Source organism: Hordeum vulgare, chromosome 2H, assembly GCF_904849725.1.
Source record: "Hordeum vulgare subsp. vulgare chromosome 2H, MorexV3_pseudomolecules_assembly, whole genome shotgun sequence".
Lineage (NCBI taxonomy): Eukaryota > Viridiplantae > Streptophyta > Magnoliopsida > Poales > Poaceae > Hordeum > Hordeum vulgare.
This window is the reverse complement of record NC_058519.1, coordinates 10,797,971-10,810,568: the sequence shown is the minus strand read 5'-3', so window position 1 is coordinate 10,810,568 and position 12,598 is coordinate 10,797,971.

The window sequence follows — 12,598 nt, the reverse complement described above, 5'->3', positions numbered from 1 at the left end:
CAACAGACATGTTTCTCAAATCATAACATGCACGATGAATCCCTAGTGCACGCGATTTGCCGAGGAGTAACATGTGTCACGGAAAACAAGACAAACATTTCTTCCTTGGCAAACATGTGCAACAAAGGATAATTTTTAGCATTTCCAAAACGTGGATGATGTTTGACGTATCACAAATAGCACAGTAGAGTTAAATGTTTGTGGTAGGCTTCTTATATATCGCACACACTCTATAATCACAAACCATTTCCAATGTTGTGTGCGTTGTAAACATTGCACAGAAGAGCACATGTGATAGGTATATCATCCCACATGAGTACAACAGATTAAGTGTTTGAGACATTTTATATATCACTATCTCAACGCACGAGTCGTGTGGGGTATGTTTGGGCATCACATACGATTTAATTTTCCCAAATGTATACATGCTTGTGCTATTACTGACGATAAAACCCGTATCGTGTGCGACCCCCCCCCCCCCTTGCACACCTTCGCAAGGTTGTAGTTTAAAAGTGTGTCGGCGAAAGGAGATTTAAACCATTTGCATTGGATTTGTGTGCACTAGTTACTCCCACACTATCTCCAACCCCCCTTTGACGCTCGTTAGCGTCGAGAAGATGAGGCTTCGTGGAATTTATGTGTAATAGTCCCCAACCCACTTTGGCAAATTGTGGCATGCGGTGTTGAGTAGTTATCTTTTTTTTTGTTTCTACGGTCTTGCCGGTTCTTGTTTTTCCAAAAAATAATTGGTTATTTCTACAATTTTTTAGGAATTTAAATAATATAAGCAAACATATTTTAGAAAATCACCATTTATTACAAAAAAACAGTATGTTCCTAAAAGAAGTTATGCTTGTATTTTAAAAACAATCACCGTAAATTACAAAAAAGTTCACCGTGTATTATAAACATGTTCATCATACATTAAAAATATACTCACCATATATTACAAAAACAATTATCGGTATATTAAATATTTATTTATTTTTATTGGGAAAATGTTCTACAAATATTGCAAACAATGTCATCATATGTTAACAAAACATAGTATTTATACTCAAAAAATGTTCATGGCCCCATGTGTCAGTTTGACAGATACAGAAATCAATAAACGGGTGGCTTGGTTAGCTACCCAAAAAAAAAATGCAATCAATGGCAGATACAGAAATCACTAAAGTAAAATGCAGCGAGCTGGGTTCCAACATGGGAGCTCCTGTACCTATCACATTACTACTGTATAATTCCGTCTATCATGGGTTCCAACATGCGAGCTTGGTGCAAGCGCAATCTGGCCAGCAGGACGAGCTATAGACCAATGCCGTCTATCGCTCTGCTATCCCTTACCTTTTGTGATACATAATTTTCCCCTTTTAAAATACAATAGTCATCAGTAAGAAATTTATTCTGTTTTCCTTATTGTGTACTTTGAAGAGGTAAATATGAACTTTTCTAAAACTTATGTGGATTTAGACAGTTGAATATATATTAAAAATTATTTTTTAATATACAAATGTACTAACATCTTAATCACGTTTGCAGAAATGTAAGAACAATCTCAAAATAATTTTATATACATGTTGCACATTTTCTATAAACACGGTGACCAACTGTGAAATATCAAATGGATGAGAAAACATTTTTCACGAACACGTTTACAATACTTAAATACACGTAAAACATTTTCAAAAAACATGGTGAACATTTTTTTATAAATGCAGTAACACTTCCTTTGAATCTTATGGCAGTTGTAAGTTTTTCTGAGATTTATTTTTTCAAATGGGAAAAAATTAACATCAAAATAATTAAAAATGAACATGAATTTGAAAAAAATAAAAAGAAAACTGACACAAACCCATAGGGGCGTCATATGTAAAAAATTAAAAGATAAAATAGTTTCCATGGGTGAAAATAAAATGGGAAATGTTAGAAGATGTAATAGGTATGTTGTATATTGCTCCAACTCTACTACGTGAACTAAGCCGGTATTGGCTTTGTGGCAAGGACTTCACCTCAGGTCATGGTTTCGGATCTCTTTTTGTCAGCTTTTTATTTCTTTATCTTCCTTCATTATTGCGCGCGGTATCGTTCCATTTTATAACGAGAATTACGTCATCTTACTTGATACATGCTTGTACGTTGTGTAGTGGCTAGCATGTGTATAGCTTACACATTCGATCATGTGTTCGAAATCGGGAGGCTCAGACTCTTGTCTGTTAATATTTCACCCACCAACACGTGTTAACATGCGCGACCCGCACCTGACAGGTGGGACCAGTCTGCCTGCAACCATATTTGAGATACAGTTATATGTAAATAAATTAATAAAACATGAAGGGTTTTCTAAAAAAATCATTACACACGGATCACCCAACTCCTCCGTCCTCCCACCCACTGACATGTGGGGCAATGCTATGCTGACAAGCCAAATGGGCAAAGCATATACTCAGATACAGTACGAGGCACCGTATTTACACCACATGCCAACTTATAACACCAATTTTGTGTATTTTACAGGTTTATGCATCAAAGTAACCGTGCTAGACAACTCAAGGCACCCCTGTGTATTTAACTTAAACCAAGTGCCACATTAGTTCGGTCGAGCCGGGGGGGTGGGGGGGGACAAGCAGCCGGGCCGTTAGCGGTGGCGGAGCCGGCAACGATGGTGGTGGCGACGGCCATGTGTATTTAATGCTATGCTGACCAAATATAATGTGTATTTTTAAAATAAATATAATGTGTATTTAAAAGGCAGGCATGTGTTAAAAAACTAGAATGAAAACTTAAAATACGAGCGCTATAGGCAGCTGCTGGTGCGGGACCGCAGTAGACGAAATATAGCAGGTCCGCTAGTTGACGCCTATGGGCGTGGCTCAGGGCACACGGGAAGCACCAAGTCCACCGGCAGGCAGGCGTACGAATGACCAGACTTTCGGTTTATAAGTCATTTTAGATTGTGCATCGTGACCAAGACGGATATGAAAACAAGAAAAAATAATGTTAATTTGCTACTTCCTCCGTCACGGTTTAGAAGGCATAGTTAGACTTGCGTGCGTTTCTAAAATAGACAAAGATTAAGGCACGTTGCATTTATTCCTAGCAGCTAACTAGTACTTCGTTGTACTACTTCTATATGCATGTGTAGTGTGAATGCTATTTTTTAACTCATTTCACAGTCAATCAATAACCACCTAGGTCCTAGAGAATTTACATGCACGCCTTCTAAACCATGACAGAGGGAGTAATTAATCCCATTGCATGCAATGAATTGACCACTGCATGTAGTGTTAGTTAATTTCAAGTCATTAAAAACATACACGTCCCACATCTCTTATTGATTGATTTCTTTATTCATGTCAAAAAACAAGAAACGGGGTGAAAATAAATGCACCGTGTCTTAGTGTTTTGAGATTATTTCGTATTTATAAGATGATTTATAAACCGAGACGGAAGAAGTACTATGTATGTGGCCAATAGATAGGCAGGGAGTACTGAATGAGGGTGAATGAGGGGTCTGAACTGTTGCCAGAGAAAACACAATAAATTGCTTCTGTCTGGCCGGCAAGCCGGCCTGCGCGCGGCGCTGCCTGCCGCTCACAACATTAACACGCCATCAATCCAATTGATGTTCGTTTGGCACATTGCAATTCAGTGCTGGAGTACGTCCGATTCGTCTCGCTCGCGCGAGAATATAGCTACACAAAGGCTGCTCCATTTCAGTGCCGGGGTAGTGAGTGAATGCGTTCACGCACCTCATCTACAGAAACCCCGAGCTTAGCTAGACCTGCATGGCTACGACATGGCCATGGAGTACGTATGTACAGTGCGTGTACTCCATGGTGATGGTCGATCTGATGCGTGCATGCAACCACGAGAGACGGACCACAGTCCACATGCACGCGCACGGCTGACACTCGTTACATCAGAGTCGGTCCCGTGAGGATCGACGTGGAGATTTGAATTCGTAGTGTAGTGTATTTGGGACTGTGTCACTGTGTAGCTCCCTCCATCTGTCCGGTCCGTACGTGCCGGTTTCTCCTCCGCCGTTTGCGCTCGCCTGTCGCCGCCGGCCAGCATCCCTCCTCCCCGACACGGAAGCAGCCATGGCAAAATTTCGTGTTTTGACATTTTGATGAGGTTTATTCAGATCTGGCCCTAATGTGTAATTTTTTTTAAATCTGATTTTTTTTTACCGTCGGGATCCATGACGATGGGGAATAATAACGTATCCTGATGGTAGGGTCACATGTCGTACCGCCAAAAATTTATAAGTTACATACACAAAGTGTGCTTGAGTGCCTACCGACGAAACCCCTTGACGGTTAGGTCACACATGATACCGACAATCCCTGCGGAGGTATGCCATTTTTCTACCGTCAGGAACCTCGGCGGTAGGTTGCCATACCCTATCGTCAAGGAGTCCGACGGTAAAAAAGAGTCAGAGCAGAATTTTTATATAAACCGGGATTAAATCTGGATCAGCTTCTATAAAAGGTCAAAACACGAAATTTCAGCACATTGCGTTGGTCTGTCAGAGAGGCGTACGCGTCCTTGCCGGCGTGTCCAGCGCTGCGCGCGAGGCGCGAATGCATGTTGCATTCCACAGCAGGCACCGAATACGTCATGCATCTGCCCACTGCATGCATTTCCTACTCCTACTCCATCCTTTTTACTGTATAATGTATTGCATATAAATTATCTGAAAAGTCAAACTTGGATCAAATTTATGGGAAGAATTATCCACTGTTTAAAGTTTAATTTGATGGGGCTGGACGGGGCCACGGCAGTGGCAGCCGTCCTTGCTGGCCGGCATGTCCCATTATTTCCATTCATTCACCCTGCTGATGTACAGGCATCTCCGCTAACGGATCAGCTTGGCTGTGACGTCCACCATCGTTTTTTTCCTTCTTCTTTAACAAAGGCATTGCTTCCTTATCGCACAAATGAACTCCACCTCATTCACACATTTTCCTCCTCCTCCCGTCCAAGCTTGGAGGAGCACTTAGCTAGTTGACTCGCGCCCTGCCGGGTGCACATGACCATCGCATGCAGTGCAGGTGCGTACGTACAGTACAGAGCCTAGGGTTGCTGGCAGCGTATCAACGGCTACTCGAGCATGGGAATTGGGAAGCCAATGCAAGAACGGAATGGAAGGGTAGGGCAGGCAGGCAGGCAGGCAGGCATGCATGCATACACGGCTGGCGTTGCTCGAAAAGTCACATGCTGGCATGCATGTCGATCGTCGTTTTCATCCACGGGTCGGCTCTCCTCTCCTCTCCTCTCCTAGCGAGCTAGCCAGGCCTACGCGACGCACCGACCAAGGATGCTTGGTAGCGTGCATGGACTCATTCCAAAAAACCCTTTTAACATACACCAAGAGAAACGCTTTAACAACGGTTCGCTGGTGAGCATGCATTAACAAAGCGAGCAACAATGTGTTGCGAAAAATATTTCGAATTCTAAAAAATAATTTATTTTTTACAAAATAGTAAGAATACCAATAAATGTTCAGATCGTCGAAATTTCTTCAATTGTTTTCTAAAAACCAGATTTTTGAATTTTGTGAAAAAAATTCAAAACCTGCATAGAATTTTCAAAAAAATTTGTTAAAATTTGTCGAAAACAATTCATAAACATTATTGTATTTTTTAATATATATATTATTTACATTTTGAACTTAGAATAAATAACAAATTTTCAAATTTTGTTTAAATTCCTAGAAAAATCAAACTTTTAAACTTTGTTTAATTTTTTTTAAAAAAAATAGTATTTCAAAAAATGATATTTATTCATGTTTCAAAAAATTGATCACGTTTTTGAAATGTTTTGTTCACTTATTTGAAAATATTGGTTACTACAGTACAGATTGACATGTCTAAACAGATGCAAGTTGTCAAATACTCCATCTGTCTAAAAATAACTGTCTCAAAATTGTACTAGAGCTAGTACAAAGTTGTACTAAGCTTAAGACACTTATTTTGGGACCGAGGGAGTATAATCTAAGTTTGGCATGTCTCAACACATGCACCGCTATTAAACAACAGTAAATACACGTGCTCAGCGTGTGTCTACACTCAACATGTATCAAAGGAGAACAACCATGTTAAATTGGAAATGTTACCAAACACATCCTTCGTTTCGAGTGTGGTTCATTTCATGAGTCGCAGCGCATTCCCCGTCAATCGTGTGTTGCTCACCACCATGCAAATGTAGCCACATCGCCTCAGTGAGTCCCTCCGCCATGTCGACGGCAATCGTCTCGCCCATCACGAGTGGCGGCCAGTCGGGCTCTTTCTTTCTGTTCCTTTTAAATCGCTTGGGGAGCGGCCTGGCAGAGGCGGGGCTCCATGGAACCTGTTATATATATAAAAAATCAACATATATTAAAAACTTTTTCAAAATTATCAATTTTGTTTATACAAATACATATGCATGGTAGTCAAGTATGTAAAAAGTTTCATCGGACAATTTGATTATTGGCATGTTACATAAAAAAGATAAATATCTGGCCCAAATACAATAAAGATAAAGCCCTTTTTAATCAACGTTTTTATTTTGTATACGATACATGAGAGCATATATGCTCGCAAATATTTATACGTGTATACTATGAATATGCTTCTATGTATATACTTTTTTTTCAGATTTTTTCAGTTTACGGAAATAGTATTTTGGCTGGAAAAAAGATACCGAGCTATGTGGAGCTCAGTCTCTGCACTGCCTTTTCGGCTTACTTTGTTCCCTAGCTAGTTCCTTTCTACTCCCTTCGTTCCTAAATATAAGTATTTTAAGATATTTTATCAAGAGTCTACATACAAAACAAAGTAAGTGAATCTATACTTTAAAGTATGTCTATATACATCTATAAGCAATCTATTAGTGAAAACCTTTAAAAAGACTTGTATCTCTAAAGTATTTAGGAACGAAGGAAGTATGTACACAGTACACATGCTGGCATGCACGCAGTAACGCACGTGAATAACGCCGTGCATGTACGTAGGAGTACGCGACACACTGGATGCATGGGTCTGCGCCTTCTTGTCTGCGTGCATGCATATCCATATCCACGTACGTACCCACGTACTCCTACGTAGGTACTCGCTTCGTTCCGACCTTTTAAAGATTATACTTTAAACTATATACGGATGTACATAGACATAATTTAGACTATAGATTTATTTAATTTGCTTCGTATATAGTCTCATAGTGAAATTTCTAAAAGGTCTTGTATTTTGGAACGGAGGGAGTAGTACGTACGTTTGCTGTCTCTCCTGATAAAAATATTTGGTGACGAAGCGTGGATGTGCATGCAATTCATGCATAGACAGGGTCGAATGGACGTGTTGACACGGAAATGCACGGTACGGCACGGCTGCGATGAAGCATATATACGACTAGTACAACATACGTACGTACGTACGCGCAAGTTTGAAGTTTGAATTGTGCGCGCCTGGTTCGCGGGCTCTCTCATGATTGATGAGTGGATTTTTCGTTGGTTGGCCGGCCGCGCACGTACTACCCGTGAGTGTGATGTCGCCCAGAGTTAGAGCATCTTCAACAGCCGCGCAACGCGTCGCGTGTTAAAAATTTATTTGCCGCGCGTGCTTCGTCTGATTTTGCGCGGCCGCTAGCGCTGGCTCCAGCAGCGGCGTGAAAATTGAGCGCGCACGCGTAGCTCCAACGACGACGCAAAAAGGCAGCACGCTATACATTGCGTACATTTTTTTAATAACTAAAATAAAATTCATAGATAAAAAAAAGATACATATATATTTTACATAGTTCCATAGCTTACATAGATAAAAAAAACGCAACTATAACCTACTCCCAGTCGTCGGCACCATCATCATCGTCGCCATCCTCGTTGGTCTCGTCCGAGGTATCGAGCAATATGTCCGTCCAACGATCATCGTCAGACGTAAAGATCGACTGCCCAGCATTCTCAACGATTTCGCACTGCGATATTGCCAGGGCCTTCCGCCGACGCCTGTCCAACCGCCGGTCGTGGAGCCTTTGCGCCTCCTCCTCTCGGCGCCTTGCCCAGTAGGTTTGCTCGTAGGTGACGTCCTCCGGGTGGCACCGGCGCCACTCCGCCATGACCAGCACGTCGTCCTGGGCGACGAGGAGGCGGCGCTACCGATCGGCGTGCTCCGCACGGTCTTCTGTCGTGTTAACACAACGCGGCGGGGCACGGTCTAGCGTCTACTGGAGCGAGTAGACGTCTTGGAAGTTCATCTGCGCGCGCGGCCTGCCTAGGCGCCACGCCGCCACGTCGTACGCGTGGGCAGCCTCACGCGCCGTCCCGAAGGTGCCGACGCCGAGCCGAAGTTCGCCGGACCATATCTCTGAGTAGAAACCGCCGTCGAGGTGCTCGCGGACGCCGCGGTAGCCCGACGCTCCTCGGCGGCGCGGCGGCATGATGGCGCGTCGGTGACGGGGCGATGGAGCGGCGGGGGCGCGCGTGGCAGCGGAAGCAACGAGGAAGCGGTGGAGGCGCGTGTGGCAGAGAAAGAGGAAGAGAAGTGTGTGGAATAGGTGTGTGGCGAGCGCCACAATTTAAAGGCGCACCGGAAACGATGCGCCAAAAATAGCGCGCGAGCTGTCGCCTTTTCCCGGGCGCGTGCAAACTTTTCCCCCGCGTGCGAGTTTCCCGCCACCGCTGGAACACGCCGAAATGCCCCCCGCGCGCAAAAAACTCGGTTTACTTACTGCGCGCGCCTTTTGAGGCGGCTGTTGGAGATGCTCTTATGATCATGTGCACTGCACTCTACATACCCACACGCCCGGCCGTGGACCCAAGTTTTGAACTCCTGACCTCTAGCCACTATGCAAGAGACAGCGACCTACAGGACACATTACTAGATGTGACAAATTCAAGTATGGTATCTCTCTTATATAAAAACCATAGCGGTTTTCCTATATCTGTACCATGTTTCGTAATTTTTGGTTTAAATTTTGCCTGTCAGCACCTCTTTCTTTCTTATTTCCTTTTCACCCTATTTTTATTTTTAAAATTCGTGACTTTTAAATATCTTGAACTTTTCTTAAATTCATTTACTCCTTTTTGATATTTATTATTCTTTAGAAACTTATTCAATAAATTGAAAAATTATTTAGAATACCAAAATTACTATTTAAGTAATAGTTCAAATTTTGCATGGATCATTTGTATGTTCATACTAACTTGCTGGCAAAACTTGGATAGATTTGATAAACGTATGCATGTACATCATGTGAAACGCGCGCATGTTGGTAACGGCGAAAGGGGTGTTATAATGCGATGATGTTACTCTGAGTCATGAAATGGACCCAATTTTAGTTTGTGCACAATTTTGGAATTTTAAATTATGTATGATTTTTTTATAAAGTTATGCTCATTTTCCAAAGTTGTTAACAACTTCCTAACAATTTAGGGTTTAGAATACCAAAATTACGGTTTAAGTAATAGTTCATCAATTTTTAAAATAACGGATCATCAACTTTATAAAAAGTTTATTAACTTTCAAGAAAAGTTCGCCTATTTGAGGAATAGTTCACGAATTTAGAAAAAAAAATCATCAATTTGTTAAAAAAATCACCTATTTTAAAGAAAAAATGACAAACTTGAAAAAATCATCATTTTAAAAAACAAATGGAGCGAGGTTTAAAAAGCTAACACATTTGGAAAGGAAAAGGAAATAAAAAAAAGGAAAAAATAAAGAGAAAAAGAAAAGATATAGAGAATACTGCGTTCCCGGAGTTTTTATTAGAGTAAAAAATAACTATAGCCCTTGAGGTCTTGTTGGCTAGATGGTTATTGGCTAGATGGTTATTGCAGTTGTGATAATACCTTAAGGTGCATGGTTCAAATCATGCTTCTAACATTATTTTTTCACGGTTTAAAAAATAGAGAAAACATGAACATGCCTGCCCGGAGGACGTGCACGTATGAAAAAAAATACAGCGTATACGTGAATATGACCATCCTACCATTTAATATGAAGAGGTATCGATTAATCTGAACCGTTCTTGTGTTTAGGGGAGATGTACCGAGTAGAAGTGAAAATTGAAAGGATAGTCACATCATCAACGTAACCGGTGCAAATCATAAAGCTGCCTGAATTTGTGACGCAATTTGACCCGACCCCTATTTTATTTGAAAAGACTACCCGAAAGTTTCAAAAAATCAGAAAAAAATTGTTCGAGTACATTTGTTTCGGTTGAGTTGATTCTTGGGCTTAGTAGCTACGCAATTTTCTTCCGGTACATATAGATGTACTCTACGTATTAGTAAAACTCATTAAATAGTCCAATGATTCGTTGGCTACACAAAAGAGACAATTTTTTAGCCAAAACAACATAAGTTAGCCCAATTTGATCCACATATTTGTCCATATGTGTACAAAAAGTGTGTTTGTGTGTGTGTGTTCATAGTGGTGATTGTCTGTGTACGTGTTATGAGCCCCTATGCATGTGTTGTGTTTCTAGAGAAAAAGTTAAATCCGCACACATACTTAGAATGCGTCCTTAATTTTCTGAAAACCTTCCGGGTATTTATTTATTTTAATTTGCGAAGATAAGGAACCTCGAGCTGAGGCTCCAAAAATATTTTTTATGATTTTTTTTAGAAAGGGCTAACTAAGCCTATACACCATAGTTCTTAGGTTCTTCAAATTGCCTTCCCATCTTTGGCCACACATCGTTTTCAGGGTGCTAATTGTTCATCGTTCATGTTCCAACCCTCGAGTGGCGGGAAGAGCTACATACAAAGCAGGGGGGCTACATTTAAAAGAGGGGGGCCACCCACACACCCACACACCCACAACGATGGACTAAATTGTGAAGAAGAAAAATTGGTGTGTTTGGATTGAAAGAAACTTAGCTATTTTCCAACCTTCCACTACAATCCCTAACCCCCACACTCGACATCCACTTGGAGTTTGGTAACTAGAAATCGCTGGATCAACCTGTAACGGATTACCACACGAGGTGTGAACTACCAATTTTAAGCTATTTTAGTTAAGATATATAGAAAATGTTAGAGGCAATTTTAAATTAACAAGGCCCCAAATTGCCCAGCCATATACAAGGTTATTGATAGAGCAAATTAAAAAGCATAGAGAATAACACGGCTTGATGTCATTCGAGCCCACAACAATTATCAAATGCTTGATAAGAAGCAAATACAATGTCGAGAGGCATAAGAATGTCGCCTGCATGAGCATCATGCCCTTATCTACTAAAGGATGGCTGGAAATTAGAACACCCTCCTACATCTCCAAAGAGGGACCATTCCTTGGCTTGGATTGACAATTAATATTTGTCCAATACTAATCATATGGCTAGGACCATCGTTGACATGAAAAACAAGGGAAGAGCAAACAGTAGACCCCCCACCCCTCCTCTCACTGAGCATACCTCGCGATCTACTCCACTACGGCCTAGACAACCATGCAAAATGAGGGCACAATCTTCGTAGCAAGAACATCCAACGAAGAAGAAGCAACGGAGAGACACCTAGAGACTAGGGGCGCATCCAAAATAAACTTGATCCTAGCCTATCAGTTGCTCTATCGGACTTTGGCATCCGAAAAAGGGGATCCACACCCCTCCTGGCGAGGCTTGAGGGCACCTACCCGCATGTGACTAGGCCGTGCCTCAAACAATAGAAGAGAGAGGTGGGTGGGGGCACCCAAAACAAAAGAAGCATGCTTTTCGAAAAAAACAAGAAGAAGGAGAAGAGCTCACTTACCCACCGAACCTCAATGCTGATGCCATAGCTCATCCGCGCCACAATACCATTTGACCACAGGGACATTCACCAAAGTAACTAGAGTAACGATAATTCAAGTCTGCTCCCAGGCTCATCTGCTCCCGCTGACAAAAAAATAAAATCAAATACTATAAAAATTGGTAGATAATTTGATGTGTGAGGTTCGCTATAAATTTTAACTTATTTGAACATCTAAGAAGCTCTCAGCAAAAAAGACAAATCGGATTAAAATAGTTCGTGAAGAGTTAACCTTTTTTACAGATCCAATGGTCGCATGCATTTCAATTTTCAAACAGCACACCACAGTTCAAATCCCTACCTGACACAAGAAAATTGCCCTACAAGGCCCCGGATGGACGGATAGGGAGATCTAATCTGCCACGTTGATTAGTACCCCTAGTTCGGATAATAAATTCACCGACACTTGCTGCATTTCTTTTTTTCTTTTCCTTTGCGATATATGCATAAAAAACAGGCAGTGATCTCACTGTAATTTTACAGCAAAGAACGGAGCTAGAGCTCAGTTTGCAAGGTGCGTAGTTGGCAGATAGCCCACCAGTGTTTGAGTTTCGGCTCGAACGTTTGATGTTCAGAAAGTTTTTTTATAAAAAATGCCAATAGGCTAGTCTAACTCGGGTTGGTTTCCTTTTTTTTACTGTGATTTCACAGCCGGAAACTATTTCAACAATGAAAAAAGAAACAAGATGGCATATTACTGTGAAATGGATAAGGAGGAAGACGAGGATCAATCCTGCCGTGGTCACGGCGGCAGCATGCGGCCACCACTGGGGGACTTGGCCTGGGAGCATCATGTCAGGAAGATTCGGGCAGCGCATCAATTTCTGTGCG